The sequence below is a fragment of the Ambystoma mexicanum genome, chromosome 3p (assembly GCF_040938575.1).
Source record: "Ambystoma mexicanum isolate Mex_15411 chromosome 3p, UKY_AmexF1_1, whole genome shotgun sequence".
NCBI lineage: Eukaryota > Metazoa > Chordata > Amphibia > Caudata > Ambystomatidae > Ambystoma > Ambystoma mexicanum.
In genome coordinates, this window is record NC_090925.1 from 1,205,649,601 (window position 1) to 1,205,673,667 (window position 24,067).

Below are 24,067 nucleotides of genomic sequence, written 5' to 3' on the forward strand. Positions count from 1 at the left end.
AGACGATGCGGAGCAGCACAGGTTCGATCCCTGGGTCCGCACTTAGAAACCTCTGGGTATTAAGCGCGTTATAAATAACCTATCATATCATACCATATCATATCCAGCATTGCCATGAAATTCCCCTCCTTGAGAAGTGGAATCACTTCCTATGACATTTCATCCTGAACTTTTGAGGTTTCACATGCATATTTGTCAGCCTCAGCTTGAGCAACGGCCCATTTGTTTAGTCTTTCTTTGGCAAATAACCCTGTTTACCTGGGATAGCGGGACTAGCTCTATGGCTTTCTTTTCTAACAGGGTGTGGATCTCTGCTTGCAGGATTTGCAGGTGTTCCAGCAGCATTCCTGTGTGTCAGGGAGTTAGCTTGGGACAGTTTTTCTATGAATCCCAATCAATACCCCTTCTTTACTGTTGATAAAACCCACTTGCCTGACGTTATTCCCTCCCATGTGTGGGCAATATGTATTATGCAACCCCCCTACTTGGTAGACATGGGAGGGAACCTGAATCAGAGAGTCATTGTTTTCACAGAGCAGTCACCCCTTTAGAGCTTCGTCCTCTTCCTCAGCTCCTTCCTCTTCTAAAGGGTCTCTGAAAGGTAGGCTGTGCTGTACCCTGTTGACATTGATTGCTAAACCAAGTGCTAGAGCCTGAGCTTGAGGTGCAGCCTCACTGAGGATGTTTTAGGGAAACTTCAGGTGAGAAACCAATGACGGTTTGTAGGAGAGCCTCTTTTATAGAAAGATCTACTTGTGATCTGCTCGAAGGTCTTCAAAGTCTCGCACTCTTTCTTAGGTGTTTCCACGGCTTTGTCAACTTTTTTTTTACTGAATAGGTTGCTGTCCTCAATAGGCATGTTTAAGAGGGTGGCTTGATGTTTCAGATCTGAATCCAGAACCTCTTAAATAGGCATGCCTTTTTACTAGGGTAGCCTGAGCCGCCAATCTGCCAGCAGTTTCGGCTGCATCTAGAGTGTTTTAATCAAAGCGTTACCCAATTGTTTGCCTTCTGCTAAAACCTTGAACATTTGGGACTTTAAATGCTCAAGGGTACCATTGCTCAGATCTTTCATTGAAGTCCACTGAACTGGATATCCCAGCCCCTTTGATGAGTAGCAATTACCCTGGAGATGGATGGGGATGCAGATTTTATTCATACATCAATAATCAAAACGACTTGGGTAGATTGGCAAAAGGAAAGCTGTTTTAATGTCAATTATCTAAAACAGGGAGTACAACGAACACCAGCACTCGCTCGATCCTCTTACTGAACGCATCTTAGTAGAAACTGAGGTTATATTCAGGAAATGCGTAATCAGTGACGTTTTGACCTGTGTCATTACCAACGTCATCTTCCGTGGCAGACTACAAAAACCTATTGAAGAAAGTGATCGGCTCTAAGTGCATATCTAAGTATACGTTCCATATCAGTATGGGACAGTGAATGAAAGTCATAGGGTACTTATCAGATGGGACAACTATGCCCCCCCTCAAAATGGCCACTATGAACGCCACTAAATACACATAGCATTGGCAACACAAACTATAGGAGCCTTAATTACGCGGTCCTCTACAATTGGTTGGCTTCTCTTCTTAACACTAGCGTCCCACCAATTAGCATATCAATCCATCATCACCTCAGTGGTCTAATGTCAATTAGTGCTTTTGAAGCTTGGCTTTGAGTTTGTACTGTGCTCTGAGAATTTTTAAGGCGTGTGGGCATACTTTGCCCTTGTGCGTAGGTGTGACCACCTCATTCGTCCAACGTCATTCTTCCACGTGACTGGAGACCATGGAATCGAGCTTTTAGTGCATTAAAATACTATTTTCTAATAGTTCTCTGACGTCTTCTGTTTTTATCATGCCTTCTGAACAGGAGTTTCTGTTCTTTCACACGATTTGTATCCAATGTCAGTTCACTCCAGTTTGATAAGACCTTGGCTTCTTTGGCTCATCCAACTCCTTCTGCTGAGATTCATTTTGTAATTCAAGTGTGCTTTTTTAACTTCGACACACTGAAATGAGGCCTTATTACTGTCCAGCACTGCTATAATGAGTAGTGGAAACATCCATCCTTTACTTGATATATATTGGTGCTTGCCGCAATCTATTCACTATAAAGCTAGCCTAAAGATTACTTTGCCTGCTTGTGTTTCTTTTGCATCTGTACACGTTTAAAACTAGCTTCATATCGTCATCTGTTTCTATGGCATAAGCTTCTTCATCTTGATCCCAAGATGTCACTTATCCTTGGTACTTTCTTGATGCCTTATGGTATATCTGCATTCTTTGGTGTCTGCATCTCTTCTGTAGACGTCAGCTTGATTCTGTGTGACGTCACCATTCATCTTTGCCATTTATCTGCTCTGCTTCTTCAGAAATCTCATTCAAATGGCCATCATATTTTCTTGTATGTAGGTACGGTTTTCTCAGTGGGTACTTTGCCTCCCAGATTCTCTTAGGGATTGGTACTTTCACTAGTACTGCACAAATTCCATATTGAGCTTTGTCTGTTCAACTGCTTCGTGTATGTCTCATACTCTGGTTTCCAACAGACAGGTAATATGGGCGGGTCGACTGATGTGGGGGTACTTATCTCCTTCTCTACACTACCCCCCTCTGGGCGATTCATCGACCACTCTCATCATCCTTCACATCCAGGCACCCTCTTCTGAAAAAGAGCTTCTTAGGGGCCCATATCTTTATGACTGCCTTCAGGCATCCAGCTGATTTAACATGCTCATCTTTGTTCCATGTCATAAGACTACATTGTCCACTTGGACTGCAATAGATCAATTTTCCCACATACTTCTTATGGTTCTTTGGATAGAGGAACTTTGTTCCCTCAGGTGCATGGATACTGGCCTTCACAAAGTCTCTGATTTCTTCATCTGTTAGGCCTCTAGCCTTCCATCCTTATTCGACATTGATCATGATCTTCATCCCTATGGCTGTCTTTGCTGTCTTCTTGCAGTGAAAGATTATTTTCTTGATCACACAGAATCCAAGCAACACCAACACGATCGGGGATCCAAGAAACTTGAACATCTCTGCCATCCATTGTGGAACCCAAGAAAAGAGCGATCCAAACCAGCTATCATCAGCAATGTCTTCCACTTCATCTATCATCTGGCTATGGAGTTCGTCAGCATGTTCATGGCCCCTGTCAAGGTTCCATTCTCGTCATCATGAGAAGGTATACATGTGCAACATGATTCTGCAATTTTTGCACAAACACCTCCATCCATTGCTGTGATCATCTCCAAGACGTATCTGTTCTGGAGAGGTATCAATTCGTATGGCTGTAATCTCCTCTCTGGTTGCATTGAATCCCTTTATGGCAGTGTTAACTGTCTGCAGCAATTGCCACCTGGTTATCTGTAACCATTTGGTGTTTGCTCCAACCTGGATTCTCGGCATGAATATCAACGTGAATACTGAAGAAGTCTGGCTGAACAGTCTGTGCTCATACGGGATAGAGTCAAAAGCTTCTATTGATTTGGCTGAAAAATAGTTTTCTCTCTTTATCAGCTTGACAGATCTCTCATTCCTCAGGTGAGCATCTACTTTTGGAAAACTGTTGAGTTTCAGATATCTCTTTGGAATCACTAATGCTGGAACATGGACATTCACCAGTATGCATATTCCTCCCCAGTCTTTAGGTAACTTCATGTATGCCTTGGATCCACTAGCCCAATAATGATCCATAATTACTGCTGTTCCAATGTTCATTCCTGTGCTTCAAATATTCGACCACAGTTCTGGTTCTCTCCCATTTCTCTTGTGCCATTGTTTCTGAAACACAGCTTTGCACTCTCCTAAAACACATTGTAAGGGTCCTCCTCTGTCTTCGACCCATGTCAGTAGCCTAGCAAGTTTCGACCATAGAGGCTTACACAACATTTGTGCATTTTCTATCGTTGGTTGGTAGTGACCCATTATTACCCAGTCTCTGCAGATCACCACCCCTTCTTCCCAGCCATTTGGTGATAGGACAGTTACCCAAATCTGTATCTGGCCTCTGTTCTTCCATCTACGAATGTCTTCTGCAGACTTCCCTGGAACGTGCAGCTTTTTATTTATCTCCCATCGGATTCCAGCTCCCTTTACTCCAGGCTTTTCGTACCTGATCACATGATTCTTCGTATGTAGCCCATTTGAGGTAGGCTGTTCGACCCATGAACTGTCCTCTTGTGCTACAGAATTCTAGATGCAATATGCAGTGTGCAGTGAGGACATCTATTTCAATAGCTATGAAGATTTTCGACTTCCCCATGCTGTATGGCAGGGGTGCACATACAAACCATTCTTCCTTTGAAGGTCTTCTTCCAACTTCCTTCATATGTTGATACCATATGTTATTTCCCAAATAAGCTGTGCTGTCCAGGTAATCATTTAATTCATAATTATCTTCCTGGGTGCTTCTTTTAGGCCTCATTCTTTTCATGCCAGCTTCTATGATAATCTCATTAAGTGTGCCAGCATAACTCCTTCCAGCAGGCCCAATTATAGGAATCAGTGCTCCCTGCATAGGAGAAGTTTCAGCAAGTTTCATCCTCTCAACATACCATTTAGTCATCCAAAATCTCCATGTGTGACTGTCTTTTATGGATCATCTTTGGGTCATTTAACACATGACCAGGTGTATTTGCATGCATTACTTGTATGGGCTCACCACCTAACAACCTTTTGTCCTGTCTCTTTTGCCAAGCCTGTCTTATGTCCTAACGGAGTTTCTAAGACACTTTTTGTATATGAATGATTGTTAATGGCACTTATTTCAGACTCGGGCAATTTGTCATCTCTCTTTGGAACAGGAATGACTATATAGGGTCTTGGCTGCCTGGTAGTTGCCACGTTTACATTTTCCTTTTGCTCAAGAACATGCACAGGAGTCTTAGCTCCATTTTCACCAATGTATTAAGATGTACGTACTGTCAGTGAAAGCAGTACGATTATGAACACAACGCAAGCATAAATAACACAAAGGTATGTTACTTTACAACATCTACTTCGTGGACATCGTGGATGTCTCTCTTTATCTGGCATCATTATATCACTGCTGTTGCTACCCATCTTTATTGCCTAAGGAAGGAAAAACTCAAACTTTAATGCTGCAACATTATGTACTGCTTCTGAAATCTGCTGTTTCGACTTCAGTAATTCGTCCTTGCTGATCGAGGATAAGGCTCCCAACGATTTCCTTGCATCAGTCTTTTACCGGATAAAATACAATTGTCTGCTCACCAAGAAAGAAAACTACTTCACCAAATGTTCTCTAGACGTTCTTCTCCAGAAAGTCTCCTTTTATAATGTTCTCATCTACTTCAACTGTCCAGATAAGTTCCATAACATATCAACTCCCAGTCGTTTCCTTGAATATGCTTCAGCCCAGACGACATGATGAATTTCTTTCAGCATGAAACACAAGTTTTTCTTTATCAGCAACCTCTTTATCCGTCCCCCGAGGGAAGGTTTTACACCGACCTCAGAGTTCGCTCGGAATATATGCTCACTTGGATTATAATACCTTCCAAGATTACATTCACATGTGCAGTGTTTCTAGATCCCTTAGAAAGGTGAGCACATCCGTGCGTCTTTCAACAAGATGCGGGTACTCTTCAATTAAACGAAAGACCACCACACTGACTAGTCTACGAGCGTCATCAGTTGATGGGGGCATTTGTGCTCACCCCCCTGTACTCGGGTAACTGCAAAATATGTTGAGTGATAACTATAAGCAACCTTCTTATAACTGGCCCATTCTTAGGACCTTGTATGAAAGCAGGAGTGCGAGTACTTCTCCTCACAATCGAAGGGCATCTGCACAATACAAACTCAAAATAAGCAAGAATGATCCGAGAAAGGTCATCATTGGAGAGCACCATAGGCAAATCCAAACAGGAACTCAGTGTGAAATGAATCAGGGTACTGAACCCTCTTCTAATTGTTGTAAACACGATCAGAATCTGGTATACTTCTCTTATCAAGGCTTAAGCGTGCTTCAATCCAAAGTTTTTAACAAGCTTCTCTGTGGCTCAAGAACAAAGATTCTTTCCTCAACCCTGTAATGACTGCACAGAGTATTCGAAATAAGCCACAGTCCGATTAACTCTTCCACTTTAGTTGACAGCTTCTGCGTCCTTCCTCGTCATAGATCTCGTCTGCACGTGCTGTGGTTTTTCCCTGATGCTTGTACTTGGTTCCAGTAGGGGTGCGGGCAGAGGGGTTTCTCCAGCAAAGATTTTGATCTCGCCTAGGAAAGTCCAAGCAAGCCTGCCCTGTACTTTGACAGCAGACGGCGTGGCTTCTTCCACAATGAACGGACCGTTGAAGCACGGTTCGTCCCACTTTTTCCTTGTGTGGTTGCGGACTAGGACCGCATCTCCGGGGAATAGTTGGGGAATACAAAGTTCTTTAGATTTACTTGGTGAAGCATCTCCTTCTGTGTTCTGTACTGCCATAGACCCTTGTCGCTGTAGCTGACCTGAAATGACAGAGATACTTGAAGTCATACAATTCAAATAGTCACGCAATTCCATTCCTAGCTAATCTGAAGTTGGCTGAGCATTACTTAACTCTGGATGAAGACATTAGGGATGTCCTCATTCATCTCCTTGTCACTATCTCGTGGGGAGTGAGATGATGGTCAGAACCCAGTTGGATCCTTAATGCATATAATGCCAGTGGTAGGCAATGTAACCACCCTTTCTTCAAGGTAAGCTTTAATTTGGCTATTCTTTCTTTAAGCAAACCATTTAGCCTCTCACAGATCCCATTTACTTGTGGATGATAAGCCGAAGAAAACCTGTGGTTCATACCAAGCAACAAGCTGCTCTGTTCAAATGTTTGATTCACAAAGTGTGGGCCATTGTCTGACCTTATTACTTCACATACTCCCCATCTTGGAAATACTTCCCACACTAAGAATTTCTCTTCTCAGGTGGAATCTGGGTGTGTACAGGGACCTGCTTCTATCCATCTTGAAAAAGGACACACCACTACACTCAGGTATCTATATCCATTACATACTTGTATCATGTCGACAGTCGATATGCAAATGCTGAAAAGGGCCATTAGGTCCCGGAATAACTCCCCTAATTGTGCACAGTGTATGCCCAGCCGAGATTTTGACACACAAGACAATCACTACATAGACTGCAACATGCTCTAATAGATTTGGTACAAACCAATCCTCAGCAATAGTTGCCGCGAGATTCTCCCTAGTTGTGTTCGTGGGGGGTGTAGATGTTCCAGCGCCACCCTTAATAAGGCTACCGGCATCAATGGTTTACCAGTGCTGTATTGTCGCCACAATGCTTCAGAGGGGTTTAAAGAACAGCCGCTTCACGTCCTCTTGAGGTGCTTCCCCCTGGACCTCTACCAACTGTATTTTTGACAGGTTATTATAACTTTCAGATACAGTCATCATAACAATTTTTTCATTCACATTGTTAGTCTCAGCATTCATCATCACTTTATCTGTAATTGCTACAGTCTTGGCCTCAACATCTGCTGCTTGATTTCTACGTGAGATAAAATCTGCCCTTTTCTTGTGAGCTGCGCACTTGCCGACTGCGATGCTTACTGGGAGTTGTAGTGCGTTAATAAGCCTATCCATTAAGGTGGCGTGCTGCACTGGCATGACGTCCGCTCGGAGGTAGCCCCTCCTTTTTCAACGTGCTAACCCTGCATGCACCGTTGATGTCACATAGGCGGAGTCACTGTACACTTACTTCCTGGTCTGCATGATCTTCGAGCGTGAGTATCAATACCAATAATTCTACAGGCTGCGCTGAATTATGAGCCGGCAATAGAGTACTTTTGAGCACCCGAAATTTCCCATCAGCCGTGTGCTTTATCACAGCGGCACCTGTATACCTCTATCCATCATTTTGATCAATCCTTGCAGAACCGTCAATGAAAACAATCTCTCCTCCTGCTAATGCATTCTCTTTTATTCTAGGGATTTCATCATAGAACTCTTCATAGTTTGAGCAATCGTGTACAGGCACTCCTTCAGTCATTGGCTCAGCTATAAACATGGCAAGATTCACTATTTTACATCAGACTATTTTAATTGCTGGATTCGATATGATACCTCATAGGTAGAAGCCCTTTGAGATGTCAATGTGCCCTTCGGTTTTTCTAAAATAGCAAATAATGCGTGCTCAACGAATAACGTCATGGAATATCCCATCACTATGCTTGCAGCCTTCTATGGCGAAGCAGTGGCAGACTGCCGCACGGAAAGTGACCTTTCATTACTGGGTCTAAGATTCCACTGTAATATGAAATGGGCTTGTACACCAATATGGTTCTCTGTGTGAGTACTGCTGTCACAACAGTGTCATCTGTATGCAAGAGCAAAAAGAATTCCTCAGTATAATTAGGAATCCCTAAAACTGGAGCTGTGCAAATTGCTTTCTTCAATTCGTCAAACCCTTCTTCCATGTCCTCAGTCCACATGATCTTTTCCTGCGTTGCCTGTGCCTTCTTCAAAGCCTATAATTTAGGCCTTATATATGAGCTGTAGTCAAAGACCCATGCTCTGACATAGTTACACAATCCCAGAAATCTCTGCATGTGTTTAATCGTGTGTGGCTTTACAGTTTTCAAAAAAGCCTTAGCTCTTGCAGGGGCAACCTTCTTTCCTTCATGTGAAATCAATTGGCCTATGTACAGCACTTCTTGTTGACAATATTGTAACTTTTGTTTGTCAATTTTATATCCTTTGTCAGCGAGTATAATCATCAGCTGAACAGAATCGTGTCTGCACTCTTACTCTGAGGTGCTGCAAACTAAAATGTCATCTACGTATTGCAACACAGCGCTTTCTAAATCAATATTGCCTAAGTCCATCTGAAGGACTCTATTGAAAATCGATGGGGACTCACAATACCCTTGTGGTAAACAAGTACTTTTCAGATGTGTTTGTCTAAAGGTAAATGATGTCAGATCCTGCAAGACTTTGTGCAGTGGGATTGAGGAAAACACGATTTTAAGTCAATGCCAATGAAATATTGTGCTTCAACACGTATATTACATAGGATTGTAGCCAGGTTAGGAACTAGAGATCACTCGGCCTCTACGATCTGGTTTATCAGGTGAAGATCTTGAATTAAATGCCACAACCTCCCCTTTGATTTTTTACACTGTAGTATTACAGGGTGACTCTGATGTCACTAAAATGCCCTGATCCATCATGGCGGAAATCATCTTAAAAAATACCTTTGTCTGCCTCTCGAGACATGGGATACTGTCGTGCTCGAGGTAAAATTGCTCCTGGTTTCAATGTAATCTTTACTTCTCCAACCCCCTTCAGTAGGACTACGTCATAGGGGCCATGGTCCATAATGAAGCTGGCACTTTCGCCATGTCTTCATCGAAGTACTCAGGATGCTTTGGCTATCATCATATTCTGAGGAACTTCTCTTTTAATTGCTCGCACCCAGTAAGTGATGTCCATGTTATATATTACTTCGTCATCAGATGGATGATATCCCAACAGATCATCAGTGATTTCAGTCAATCTGTAACCCTCCCCGATGGCGATTACCGCGCACCATTGTCTGCCTTCATCATCATTTCCATCAAGCAAAACCATTTCTCCTCACACTATGGCTCCTTCTAGCTTTTAGGGAAAGACTCGTCCCTCCTCTTGGTTTGAACAGAAATTCATCGATGTTCTCATTGCTCTGCCCACTAGGCCTGGTAGCCATGACAACAGAATGCATACTCCATAATGAAAAACCTCTGGTTCTAACGGTATTGCTCTCGCAGCTATTTGTCCTGCAAAAGCCATAACAATTTCACATACATTTAAATAATGCATTCCTGGTATTGAACACACTATGACTTCATCAGTAAATGAAATTGTCATATTCAACTTTGTTATTAAATCTTGTCCCAATATATAAACCAGGTGTTTGCCTCGAATATAGCAGTGGCACTTTCATGTCACATTCTCCTACAGAGACTGGTAATTCTTTAGTGAAAGGAACTCTGTTTGTAGCTCTTTTGAACCCCTGAGTATTCATGGCATTGCCAGACATAGAAAACGTAAAATTGCACGTTGCACCCATGTCTACTAAAAACAAAAAACGTTTGTCTCCTATACAGACGTCTACCCTCGGTTCCTCATGAGGGTTCGGCATCACAGATAATATTGAACACATCAGGTCTCCCAGTGAGCTGTCCTATTGTGGGTACAGTCTCATTCCATTACTCAAAAGGATTCCTTCCATCGACAGTGACACCCCATACTCTAGGAGTTATTAACTTTCCTGTGCTTGTGTTTTGCTGAAGCTGCATAGATGACTGCTGCTACTGCCCTTGTGCATTAACTGCTACCTGCTGCGTTTGCAAGCCTTGCTGCACTCCCGGCTCTTGCTGCTGCATAGTTTGTGTTTGAGCGAATCCATCTCCATTTTGCTGCGAATATGCAGGCGGATTTGACATCCCCCCCTCTTGAAAATTGTCCATTTTACACTAACCCTCGACTTCTACACATGCGAGCAAAGTGCCCAGTCATTCCACAAGTCCAACATATAGGCAGAGGTCACCCAACCTGTCCATTTTGCATATTCTGATTACCATTCAGCATATTCTGAAACCCACCTTGATTATTCTGAAAGCTCCCTGATTATTCTGTCAATTCCCTTGATTACCTCGCCAACCTTGTCCCCGAAATCGTCCTCCCCGTGGAGCAAATCCACCATTGCTTTGATCGAACTGCCTTTGATTATTCACCTGCGGCATGTTCACGGTTTGCTGTGAATTCGATCCGACTACACTAGTCAACATTGCCCCTTCAATGGTGTACTTGGATCATTTTTTCTGCACTAGCTTTGCCTCTTCACCTTTCCTAACATCTTTTTTGCGATTATTTTCCTGCAGGAGTCTGCAGTAATGTGCAATGGTCAGCTGAATCTCCAACCACGGTTTGGCTTCCAAACCCACTAACTACTTGACCTGCTTTTGTACTGGCTCTGGCAGCCCATGGTATAATATATGATAGAATACCGGTATAGCTTTTCCCCAAGCTTCGCGTGTCTCCAAGGCCCACGACTCCTGAAAATGTGAATGTAAACGAGCAGATCATCTCTGTCCTGCATCTTTTTTGTCATTATGGCTCCTATATCGGAAGTGTCTGGATACAGTACTCCAAGTGCTTTCCATACTGCTGCTCTACAGTTATTGAACGGTGCTTCCTCATGAGCAATGTTGACTGTAGCCAACAAGGGTACCCTGCCCTTGTCCACACATCACCAGCTCTCTCACCAAGTATGGCAATCAGGAGACCCTTAACATCCCCAATAGCCAATGTATTTCCTCCCGTCATTTTTTTCTAACTCATGTATCCATTTCCCAGAGCCAGAAGTTAAACTCAGGAGTTTACACCTTAAATTATCCTTATCCATCTTGAGCCATGGTATATACTGTGGTCTGGCCTCTCCTTTTTCCCAATAAGGGAAACGGCGAAGCCCCAAACTTATTCTCATCTCATCATTTGTCTGTCCACGGCAGGGACGATATTACCACATCGCCTTCTACCTGGTAATGATCTTAATCTGCTCACATAAGGTGGGACTCCCCCCTCACACCATGGAGTTGCCCTTTAGGTCGGTCTGACTGTGTCAATGGTTCTGACGCCCTAGGTATACGTGCATTTAAATCTGATCATCTTACTTCCTTATCCACAGGAAAGCATCCCTCAGGACCACATTCGCCATCTCCCTCTTCCCCATGGAAGGTGTCCTGTCTTTGTCTGACATTTCTTGTGCCCAACTCACGCAACTTCTCTCTTCCTCATCTCTATTTAGTGTCAGTCTATCTAAAGACAGCTCTTTATGCTTCGTACTACATGAGGCTTCCTCCGTTTTGTACAACTCTCGAGACGGCCATTTTTTCCTTTCCCCTTTAGTTCTTTCTGAGCTATCATTTCATGGTTATCGATCGCTTCCCCAATGCTCCTGGAGTCAAACTCGTCTTCTAGATTTGCTCTAGACGTGCCAGGTAATGACTCATATTCTGTAAAGAATTCCTCTATATCCTCCCATGATACTTGTGGATTAGGATTCCTTCCTTCTCCAGGCAATCAAAATTACGTGCTCTCTGCCTTCCTGTGCGTTCCATTTCATCGTCAAATTCTCTTCGCTTTCTTGCTTCCTCTCTCACTGTCTTCCTCTTTTTTTCTTCATATTTCTTCTCTCATTTGCCCTTCGTATCTCCTCATCCCTTCGTCTCTGTATTCTTTTTTCTCTTAACTTTTGCTCTTCCTCTTCTATTCTTTTTCTTTCTCGTCTTTCCTGCTCATCAATTGTTCTTGGTCTATTCTCATGTTTTCTTTGCTTCGCTTGCTCGTCTTGATACAACTGCACTTGTCTCTGTCCATCTTTCCTTTTCGCCCCTTCATCTTTCAATAAGGACTCCCTTTCTTAATCTTTTTTTCTTGCTCGTCTTGATCTTCTCTTTGTCTTACGTGTTCGATTCTTTTACCATCAAGTTTAAGTAAAATCTGACCACCCATCCATTCGTTCTGTAAGAGCGTTGTTTTATCTCTTTCTCCTTTCTATCTCTTTATTTCTCTTCCTATATCTAGAGATGTACTTGCTCGATTGCGTCTTTCCCTATCGCGTCTCTCCTTGTCCCTTGGGACTTTAGAGATTACATCTTTCCCAATATTTTTCTCTGGGCCCCCGTCACTACTTGGCGTAGGTGACTCATAAGCCGGGTTGCTATAACCTGCCGCTGCTTTAAGCTCCCTCAATGGGTATAACCCATTGTCTTTTATTTCAGACAGAGCGCGTGGAGAAGAGAGCTCTTCACCCGCTCTTTGCACATATTAAGTATCCAATCTATAGGAGGCGGCTCTTCTCGCTCCTCCTTCCTGGTACATTTTCCAAGGCTCTATGCTCGCAAGTCGCTTGTCTAGCTCCTTCCCAGTATATGCTGCATGCAAATATGTCATCATACACTGCAGGACTGCCTTCGATAGCGACCCTCATTGTGGCCATGGCATAAACATTTCATCAAATGCCAAAGGTTGTGCGATATTTCCGGGACTCTAAAGTTTACTTATGTCGATGGATTTTTTAAACCATCATCTCTCTGCTACCAGGTGAACTGGATATCCCAGCCCCTTTGATGAGTAGCAATTACCCTGGAGATGGATGGAAAGCTGTTTTAATGTCAATTATCTAAAACAGGGAGTACAAAGAACATCAGCACTCGATCCTCTTACTCAATGCATCTTAGTAGAAACTGGTTATATTCTGAAAATTCGTCATCAGTGAGCCTATTGAAGAAAGTGATTAGCTCTAAGTGAATATCTAAGTATATGTTCCATATCAGTATAGGACAGTGAATGAAAGTGATAGGGTACTTATCAGGTGGGACAACCAAGTCATCCCTTCAAAATGGCCACTATGAACGTCACTAAATACACAACATCCCATTGGCTACACAAACTATAGGACCCTTAATTACGCGGTCCTCTACAATTGGTTGGCTTCCAACACCTGTCAATACCTTTCCACCTATGTCTAGCAGCAGGCAGGCTGAACATCCACGTGCTGGTGAGCGCGTCTTAACACTAGCTTCCCACCAATTAGCATATCAATCCATCATCACCTCAGTGGTCTAATGTCAATTAGTGCTTTTGAAGCTTGGCTTTGAGTTTGTACTGTGCTCTGAGAATTTTTAAGGAGTGTGGGCATACTTTGCCCTTGTGCGTAGGTGTGACCACCTCATTCGTCCAACTTCATTCTACCACGTGACTGGAGACCATGGAATCGAGCTTTTAGTGTATTAAAATACTATTTTCTAATAGTCCTCTGACATCTTTTGTTTTGATCATGCCTTCTGAACAGGAGTTTCTGTTCTTTCACACGATTTGTATCCAATGTCAGTTCACTCCAGTTTGATAAGATCTTGGCTTCTTTGGCTCACCCACTCCTTCTGCTGAGATTCATTTTGTAATTCAATTCAGCTTTTTTAAATGCGACACACTGAAATGAGGCCTTCTTATTACTGTCCAGCACTGCTATAATGCATAGTGAAAACTTCAATCCTTTACACATTATATATATATATATATACATATACATACATACACATATACATATATATACTTGCAAGATTACTTTGCCTGCTTGTGTTTCTTTTGCATCTGTACACGTTTAAACTCTCAATGTGGTTAACAACCACTGAACAGGTTATCATGCCTTGTTCTTCCGAGAGAGGGGCGCCTGCTATCTTTGTTGAATTCTTTGAAGGAACTTGGGGTTGGTCATCCTAGGTTACCTGAGGGCAACCAGACGTGGACTCCCTGCTCACTGTGCTTCGAGAGGCTCAGCTTCACCTCACTGATGATGCCCAACAAGTCTGAAACACGTGTATGGTGTTGCTGTTGGTACTCTTGTTCAGAGAGGAAATGCCATAGCATTTCGGTGCTGGACTGCCCATGTGGGCGGGACAAAGACTGATATGCAAATGGATATTTCCCATCTGTGAAAGGTACAGTGAGCAAAAAGCAGATGGCTGCAAACTCTCAATGTGGTTAACAACCACTGAACAGGTTATCATGCCTTGTTCTTCCGAGAGAGGGGTGCCTGCTACCTTTGTTGAACACGTTTAAACTAGCTTAATATCTTCACCGGTTTCTATGGCATAAGCTTCTTCATCTTGATCCCAAGAGGTCAATTATCCTTGGTACTTTCTTGATGCCTTATAGAATATCTGCATTCTCTTGTCTCTGCATCTCTTCTGTAGACGTCAGCTTGATTCTGTATGACGCCACCATCAGTCTTTGCCATTTATCTGCTCTGCTTCTTAAGGAATCTTAATCAAATGGCGATCATATTTTCTTGGATGCAGATACGGTTTTCTCAGTGGGTACCTTGCCTCCCAGTTTCTCTTAGGTATTGGTACTTTCACTGGTACTGCAGAGTCCATACTCTGCTCTTTGTCTGTTCAACTGCTCCGTGTATGTCTCATACTCTGGTTTCCAACAGACAGGTGTTAGACAGAAACCTGTGCAGTTCCCTCTGGGACCACTGCAAAAGATTTAAGACTACAGGTGTTTGGCAGTAAACCCAATTGGTAGCAGGCTGCACCACCCAGATTTACCTGGTAGCTGTGGCTGAGCAGTCAGACTTCTCTCAAGAAGAGTTAGGCAGTATACAGAGCATACACAATAGGTCAAGACAGCACAGTAGAACAAGCAAACACTGACCAGAGCTTGGTGTAAAAGAGATATCATTTATTTAAAAACACATCTAGTAAACACACTGGCACTAATATCAAGCAGTTCAAAAACATGGTCACTAAAAGATATACACTCCCTTAAACGGTTATTAGACAAGTCTTAAGTAAAGCAACCCTTATTTTCAGACAGAGGTGAGCGCTTAACGAAGATGGCACTCTAATAACTTGGTTAAAAAGGGAGAGAAAGGCAAAGCATAGATAGAACAGGTCCCAACACTTTAAAACAAACACAGTAAGAGAAGAAGGCAGGTTAAAACCGTGAAGTTAAAGTTCAGAAAGCTGGACCCACTTTAAGAGGATCCGCAAGAAATGTGTCCAAGGTCACACGGTTGAAAGTGCGCCGAAGTCTCAACAAAGGTTCAGAAAAGTGTTGGACAACAGAAAGGGACCAGTTAGATGGTCAGGCGGCCAGCCCAGTCCAGAAGGTTAAGGATTTACTGTCAACTTGTAGCAATCTATAGAAAGGGAGGCCTGGCGGACACACTACCTTAAAATGGTGAGAACGCTCCAGCGGGGGCAGTTGTTCCTGGCAGCGGGTGCAAGTCGATGCTTCGTCCGGGGGAAGAGAGGATCTCGTCGAGGAGGAAAGCATAAGGTCATTGCACTGCCAGGGAAGAAACCAGCGGCAGAGTTCTCAATTAAAAGGAGCGGTAATTTTATCCGCGGTGCAAGGGTAAGTGGCTATCCGGTTGCCGGGGTGCTTGACACGGGAAATTCGACCACCTGGACATCTTGGAAGCGAAAAAGAAGGTAAACTTGTTGTTCCCACCAGTCAAGGGAAGAAGACTCTCCAGCAGGGAGATCTCCTATGTCGTTGGGAAGTGGTGAGTAGGTTCAGCAGGGCTCCACCGGTGGTGTCGTCGTAGCAGGTCGGCTCAGCTTCTCCCTCTTCGGATTTCCTGTGGAGACTTCTGAAGTTCCAGTCCCAAAAGCCCTGCTTTTATGCAAGAAACCCCCATTCATTCAGCCTAGCTGTCAATCAAACATGCTAAGTGGTGAGCGGGGCGGCTCACCACTTGGGCCAATCGCGCAAGAGTGCGACTTGGGTTGGCAAGGCAACTTAGTCCAAGGTGCCTAAACCCCCTCCCACACCCCCTGTGGTACCCAGACAGAGTGGCACCACTTTGGAGGGCTTCTGTGTAGAAGCCCGCCAAAAGTGGAACAAAGGGCTCGACCTTTGGTTTGGAGTTACAGAGGCGAACACAAACGCCATTTTAAAACCGAGTTCTGGCACAAAGACCCTACCGGTGAATTAATATTAAATAAATAAAACCGGCGGTATCTTTAACATTGCACCAAAAAGTGGTGCGAGTAAAATACATGGGAAAATCCCATAGAGAATATTCTTTAAGGAATATAACAAGTAGTATCCACTGCCACCAGCCAAAACTCGACGAGGGGGGACGGGACAGTGCCCCCTCGAACAACAGACCCAGGGACAATCGAATTGCCCCTACCAGTACGCCCACAATAGGATGGTTTGTACTGGTTCTGTTAGTAATTTGGGACTAGTAAAGCCAATGCTGACTTTACATGCCCTGGGAGACAGTAATCAGTCCCAGGGTATGGAGTCTATGGTGGGGGTCACCTAGGACACCCCTGTGTAACTGCACCGAGGGTGCTGTGTAACACACATAGAAAAAACACATGAGACCCTATGGAGTAAAAGACCCCATAGCCCATAAAAACACATAGTTCAACAAAGGAATACCCCAAATCATGTCCAAGAGTGCGAGGAAAAGAGTCTCACTCTTGGCAGGAGAAAAAAAACAAACTCCAGAAATCCAGCAAAGCTGCTGGGGGACTCACTAGGTTAGGAAATTCAGCCTAAACAGAGAATTCTCCCTAACAGGTAATATGGGCGGGACGATTGACGAGAGGGTACTTAGCTCCTTCTCTACAGCACCGTATTAAAACTAGCCATAAGGTCTGTGGTTATTGGCTGTTCGGGTCTGGTATGAAGCAGATGTAGCTACCTTTTCCCCCAATGCAAATATTGTTTTGCTGTCTCTGAGGAGTCAGGAATGAGAGGCAGACACAAAGTTGCAATATTTTCAACACCAGCCAGCTTTATTAAAGAAAAGAGGTTGTATAAAGGCTTTTCTGTCCTTACCCTAAATAGTGTTTCCCTTCCTAGCAAACTAAAACTAGAGATCAGACGGTCTCGTCGTCAAAAGTATGCAAACTGTCCTTGTATCCAAAACGTATCTGACTCTCACACTAAAACAATCAAAGGTGTAACATAAATGTCTCGGTTTTGATTTACCAAAAAGTATGTAAAATACAAAATGTGAAAATTCAACCAACAATCCTTGAATTCAGTAGGTGGTTCCCTTCCCCTGGATTGTGTCATGAATAATAGTAAAGTGGTCTTTTCAACCAATGATTACTTAAGAGTGGCAGAAAGGTCTCTTTCACACAAAACCTTCAAGAGGGCAAACATGTATTTTGGAAGAATATCAAAAATTGTCTCTTTTCCACAATAGCTTTTAAAGGATGACCAAAGTGTCTCTTTCACAAAATAACATTTTATGTTAATCTCTGGGTATTCTCTCCTGCCATGTATCTTTTGAAAATGTCTTTTCCTTTTTATATGGATTACCTGGGTGTCCAGTTAAAGGATCGAATGTAAAAGGATCGACGCAATAGGGCCGAAAACAAAAGGATCGCATTTGTTTTTAAATTACATATATTTTTTTGGTTTTCATATAGTTACAAGAAGTGGTTTTTACACAAAAACAGGGGTTGGGGGAGACCCCCCCAAAAAATGTAAAAAATGTAAAAAATAAAAAACATACATTTTTCAATCCTTTTGAATCGATCCTTTTACCATTCAATCCTTTTTTTTTCGATCCTTTGACCTACAACCGATTACCTGGTACACTCCCCTGGTAGGAATCCCCCTCTGGTTAGTGCAGATCCCCCGTTAAACTCCCCTGTGCTTCTCTCACCAGAAATGTCCACAATATTCTCTTTTAGTACAACATAGTTGTACTCCTTCACGATTTGTGCTGCCTTTACTTTAGATACTACTTGTTCCAACTTTCCCCATAGTGACATCTCACATATGGAGACTTGTACAAGTTATGTCTGTTAACTTCTTCACTGGTAGTTATTTGTTTGTGGAAATGCTTCTTCCAATTTCCCCCAAATTGACATCTCATATATGGAGACTTGAGTAAATCTTGTCTTTCCAATTGACTTGGTTGGTATTCCAAACAGGTTTTTAATTGTCCATATGCCTGTCAGTATGCCCCAGGGTCCCCAACACCTATGGGCAGACTAACCAGTGTTTGCTGCCGTTTCCAACTCATGACACACAGATGCAGCGACGTTTTCACTCCAGGAAGGCTTCTCCTAAACAGCTCGTCTGTCAGACCTATGCCCAGTTCCATCGCCGGCTTCGTGTTTTCCCACCAGTAGAACTGCTGTTCCAGGAGACTGCATCCCCAGCAGCCTTGCTGCTGTTGCCGGTGGTGCTTCTCCCGGTCTCCCGTTTCTCCGGTAAAATCAGGCTTGCAAGCAGTTGCTTGGAACAGCCTTTCTCTCTTAAAACAGTTGGTTACTGTGCACATGCGTGTGCCTTCAGTTCTGCTCCGCCTGCTATGCATCTCTCATCTCTACCTGTTAATGGGAGATATTCTCCAGGTTTAAATATCCCAAACAGCTGATTTTCATTATGACAACTAATACGCACGTTTGGCTTGGGATTTTCTTCAATAGACATTATCTCCTTCCTCCTCTTTCGCGCCTCAGTACTTGAGACTTTGTGAGAGTTGTAGTCAACATGAACTTTACATCTTTTTAAGTTGTATTGTTTTGGATCTTTGTTTGAATCAAAAACATTATAGACTATTTTTACATGAAGTATAAATGGTGTTCTGTTTGGATTTTTTTGCAAGAAGAGGTTTTTGAGTCTTATAATGAGAGGGATTTTTGAAGTGACAGCAAGCCATCAGGAATTAAGGAATTATAAGGTGGTCTTCCTTTGGAAGGGAAGAATACTGTGTCTCTCCTGATGGGGTCACCACATATCCCGACAGCCATTTCCTCCCATGTGTTCGTCCCTCGTAATATCACCCCCAGGGGCAGTATCAGGTAGTGACTGCCTTCCCATGCCACATGGGAGGAGATCTTAGGCTGGGGATGAGTGATGACTCCACAGGATTCATCACATCTCTCTGTCAAGTGGTGCTCCGAAGAGGCTAGGGGTGCACCCGCCTTCTTATGGGTAGTAGTAACTATTACTGAATATGGTTTCAAATGGCCCCTGATGCAAAGACTGTCTGTTTGGGCAGGCTTAAACCGCTTATCTATGCAGGGGTTAACTGCCTTTGTGAGTGCCGGAGGAGATAGATATGTAACAGTTTTTCTCTTTACTGATCGTAACAGTGGGAATGTATTGCCCCATTTGCTTTTTCTGTTTAAGGATCTCATCTGCAAAATCCGTGTCCTTCACTGACTCAGGTGTTTTAATTTGAAAGCAGTTAGCAGTTTTCTTTAGGAAATGATTACATAGGATGTTGTCATCTATGGGCAGTGACAAGATTAGGTCATCAATAATGTCAGGGGATGGAACTGGGAAGTCCTCATGTTGTGAACCTGAATGTGCCTTCCTCCTCCCCAGAAAATCCTCTACATCAATGGGCTCTTCATGTGCAGGTATAGACACCTCCCTTGGCCTGTTTTGGAGTCCGACCTCTCCAGAAATTATAATTTTTTTTTTAATTGGATGCATTTCTAAATACCCCATAGCGGTAGATACCCCATTCATTGTATCTTCAAACGTTTCCCTTGTCCAGGAAGAGTAAGATATTCTTAGGGCAAATACCTCCTCCATCAGACCCTCTTGCTCCTCACTTATAGAGGCCTTTTTTTCTTCTTTAATGTCTCTGGAATTGTGGCGAGACTGTATGACTGGACATTTGAGTCTCGGTGGCTGAAATTTATATTTTGGGGCGTGGGCTATTAACTTCAGTGCAGATGAACATTTCGACGTTTGCAAAGTTTAAGAAACATGGGTCGAGTATGAAGCACTCTAGGCCGAGGATTTTGTTTCAAATGTTTTCTTAATGTATGCATCGAAACTGGAGTATAAGCTTTCTGTGTCTTTGCATATTTTGGTTTGCTCAGCATACCCATGTCGGACGCCAAAGCCAATCATTCCCCATGTACATGTTTTATGTATTTTGCCTTGTCACCAGACATCGCATCCATAGCAGTCCTTGACGCCTATCAGATGTCTTTTTGGTTTTACCATGGAAACCAGGACTGTTATGTTCCATCTCTGACTCCGCCGTGACTGCGGAGTGTTCAATAGATGCCTCGGCTGCCTAGTATTTTGACCACCGATCGGAATTCGGTTGCCGACTGCCAAGTGTCTTCGGCTTGAAGAGCATGCAGGCTCGGCACTTATCCTCCTAGTGGTCTCTTGGAAGACAATAGGGAGTTTAGGGCCCTTTAGGAACGTGCATCTAATGGATGGGATCACACAGAATAACTCCAGTCCAAATAACCGAACCAACTCCGGAAGATGGCAAAGTAGTGTTTTATTAACAATGATCTATAACAGGGAGTTACAACGAACATCAATGGACGTACGGTCGATTTCTCTCAGCAATCTTTTCATAAAACAAAGGTTAAGATCCAAAATACATTAGAGATGACATCATACTATGTGGCAAATAATGAAAAACCTACTGAGGATTGGGATAGGCTTAAGGGGAACATCTGAGTATATCATTTATAGGAACTAAGATTGTAATTGGCTGCCCACTGGCTCAGGTGCAAGGAGATGGGAGTGACTTTACCTCCCCATCCAATTAGCCCAACATCTCTCATTCCCCATGCATTGTGCCATAAAGATTGTCTTTGAACTTGGCCTTGCAAAGTATCCTTGTCTCTGAGAATACACGGGAGTGCAGGCACTCACTATCGTGTTCTAGGACACAGAGTTCAAACTCTGTTTTCACCCTTGGCTCATGTGACAGGAGACCACGATTTGGTCAATTTTGCAGTTTTTAAATGTCTTAGATGAATTAAACTTGCCACTCTTGGTGTTTTCTTTGCACATTAAAAAGGGAGGATTTATCCTTTGTACATTCGCTCCTTTCCAAAATAGATAGCTGAACTTGGCAGTTTCAATCTTGACTTCAGGCCAAACAACCTCGCCATGCAGCTCCACGATTCAGCTTATTCTTGCTGCAACATTGTTTTTCTCTTCCCTCTTCATGGGTCCTGGCTTACTAAAATTCATGATCCCGATGTCCAGCTTCTATACAATGGCGGGTTCGCCTGCATTCTATTCACTACAAATAGCCAGATTCTATGATGACTTAGTCTACTCGCGTTTCAGGGCCTGTACAATTATTGAGCGGTTGATTCTCTGCAGCACTTTTTGCACGTGTAATATTTTTCGTATTTAAAAGTTCACTTGACTCTTTCCTTTGTCAGTTTCTGTAGGATCCATACATCCCTTTCAGTCAGTATCCAGAGACTTTGTTAATACTTTATGACATCACAGGCTTCTTTTCTTTGCTCTTTTTCATAATCCTTCAGGCAGTTGCTCCCTCAAATTGAAGATACATTTCATAGGGTTGTCTCAATGGGTATCTTCTTTTGAACATACTTTGTGGTATTGGCAAAACTGTTGGCGTCAAACACGGCACAATCTCAGGCTTTCAACATATGGGAGGTATGGGGCATGTTTTCCTGCAGAGGCATGCAACTGCTCCTCTACATTAGTTACACACTTTGTGTGTATTTTCATGGGCATTTTCTTGTTGCACGTGGCGCAAAATTTAAATGGAGTATTCTCCATTGTATGCCGAAAGGCCAGGGGACATTTTAAGTCCGTTGAGCTGCGATTCTCCGGAACCACAAGGCCCAATGGCAATGATTCACATTGAGCGAGTAGTAGCTCTCTGAAATGATCATCAGTGATGCGTTCTGTTATGAAATGACTATCTATAAAGTATTGCTTGAGGTAGATATACATAAACTCAGAACTCTGCATAATGTGACCAACCTGATGGTATAAAAAAAAAAAATAAGAATGAGGACCTCTACATGTGAGGGATCATGGGTACTGTACACGTCACAGTAGAGATACGGTTTACGGGAACGCCCCGTTGACTTCCCATTTTTTACTTCAAAAAAAGAAGTAATTTAATACACCACACTAACCACTAGATAGACCTATGCAATGCATATGATTCTAAGCATATCCACAAGCCTCAAAAATATGTATATTAGGGCGGCGTTCACCCTGGGTGCAGCAGGAACAGTGCCTATGGCCGGTAGGATCTGATAATTTAATTGTGAGGGGGATATGGGCATCGGATGTAGGCATTGCCCACTGGCCATGCCCACAGTCTTGTAACTTATGTGGTGCAACAGGGACAGTGGACACCGCTGGAGACCCTAGTTGAGGTAATTCTCTCATTTGGTTCTTGGTGCAATTCTTCCAAAATGAGTTCCTAATGGTTAATTGACTCACAGATATGAGATTTCTGGGGCCCCCTCTATTAACATTTTAAAACATTTTATCCAGTCTCAAAACTTGAATAAAATTACCTGTGCATCAACGAGATTGCAGTTTGAAGTCAGCATGAAGGATGAGCCCCGATTTGAGATGGCTCATCCATCTTTCGAGAGGATTTTCTTAAATTGACCAGAGTACCTAAAGCTTGCCTTAAGATTTGTTTATTGTGTCAATATTTATGATGAGGGGGTCAGGTAGAATTTGCAGTTATCCCTTCCTCTTTTCACTCACCTTCCTGGTCCTCTTATTGCACTGTCTGTTTACATATACTTCTGTGTGAACCATCCTTTATTGAAGTGTTACCTCTATACTGGTCTACAACTCTCCCATACTCAAAGCCAGCCTTGATCACTTAACCACATTCACCACCAAATGAGGCAGGGTAGCCAAGCGATAGTCTAGAAAGGGAACACAAGCTTCTAAGCCTTGGACCGAGGGATTCTCTCCTAAAACTACAGCGTGAGGAGTCTTGATTAAAACAACACAACCAAGGGTTCCTCTATTTGAAGCCAGGCATACGCTGGCTATGGTACACAGAAGGATCCGGTTTCAAGGATGCTCAGATTCCCTCTGGGAATATAGGTGTAAGGTCCAGAGATCTAGGATTGCGGTCTGTTTTCCAATGTACCCCTCTCAAGTGCACCTTCCACATTTTTCTTTTAGAAGACCACAGTGGCACGTCCGCACTGACCCTTTATTAAGGGCAATCGGGGACGAAACTACTATCAGCACGACAAAGCAGGCTGTGTAGGAAGCTGGCAATGAGACTGCTAAGAGCACCCCATGAGATGCCAGACATGTGGCCACACCGATTCCTAGTTTAAGTCTGGTAGTGCCTCTCACCCCCTGGTGTAAAAAAGTTACAATTTACAACCAATAGAAAAGTTATTACTTACCTTGTTGCTGCACCATTGAGCATTGAGAAACCCAGAGCATGCCATAAGGTTCCAGCTGAGCTTGTAGCCTAAGGACAAATGGGCAGAGAGATACAGATGGAGTCCGAGAGATTGGTGCAGTGATAACATTCTAAAATAAGCTGATGGACTCTGGTGCCGACCAAAAAAGTACTGTCCTATGCAAGCAAGTCTTCTCAAGCACTAGGAAAAAACCCTTTCTTTTTTGACAGTCATAGTGAATGTGCAAAAGATGTAATGGGAGTGGTGTGGCGAGGATGCAAAGCTTGGGCAGTGATGGGCTAGTGCCAGGTCGTCAAAGCTCAACTTACTCTCTGCTGGACAAAACGTTCCTTATC

The 24,067-nt window shown here is 43.2% G+C and overlaps 1 protein-coding gene across 1 annotated transcript in view; it reads right to left on the bottom strand.

The window, feature by feature from the left end:
- PHYKPL (5-phosphohydroxy-L-lysine phospho-lyase) overlaps positions 1 to 24,067 on the bottom strand; it is a 460,271-nt gene that overhangs the window by 133,141 nt on the left and 303,063 nt on the right. The gene's annotated exons all lie outside the window — the stretch shown is intronic.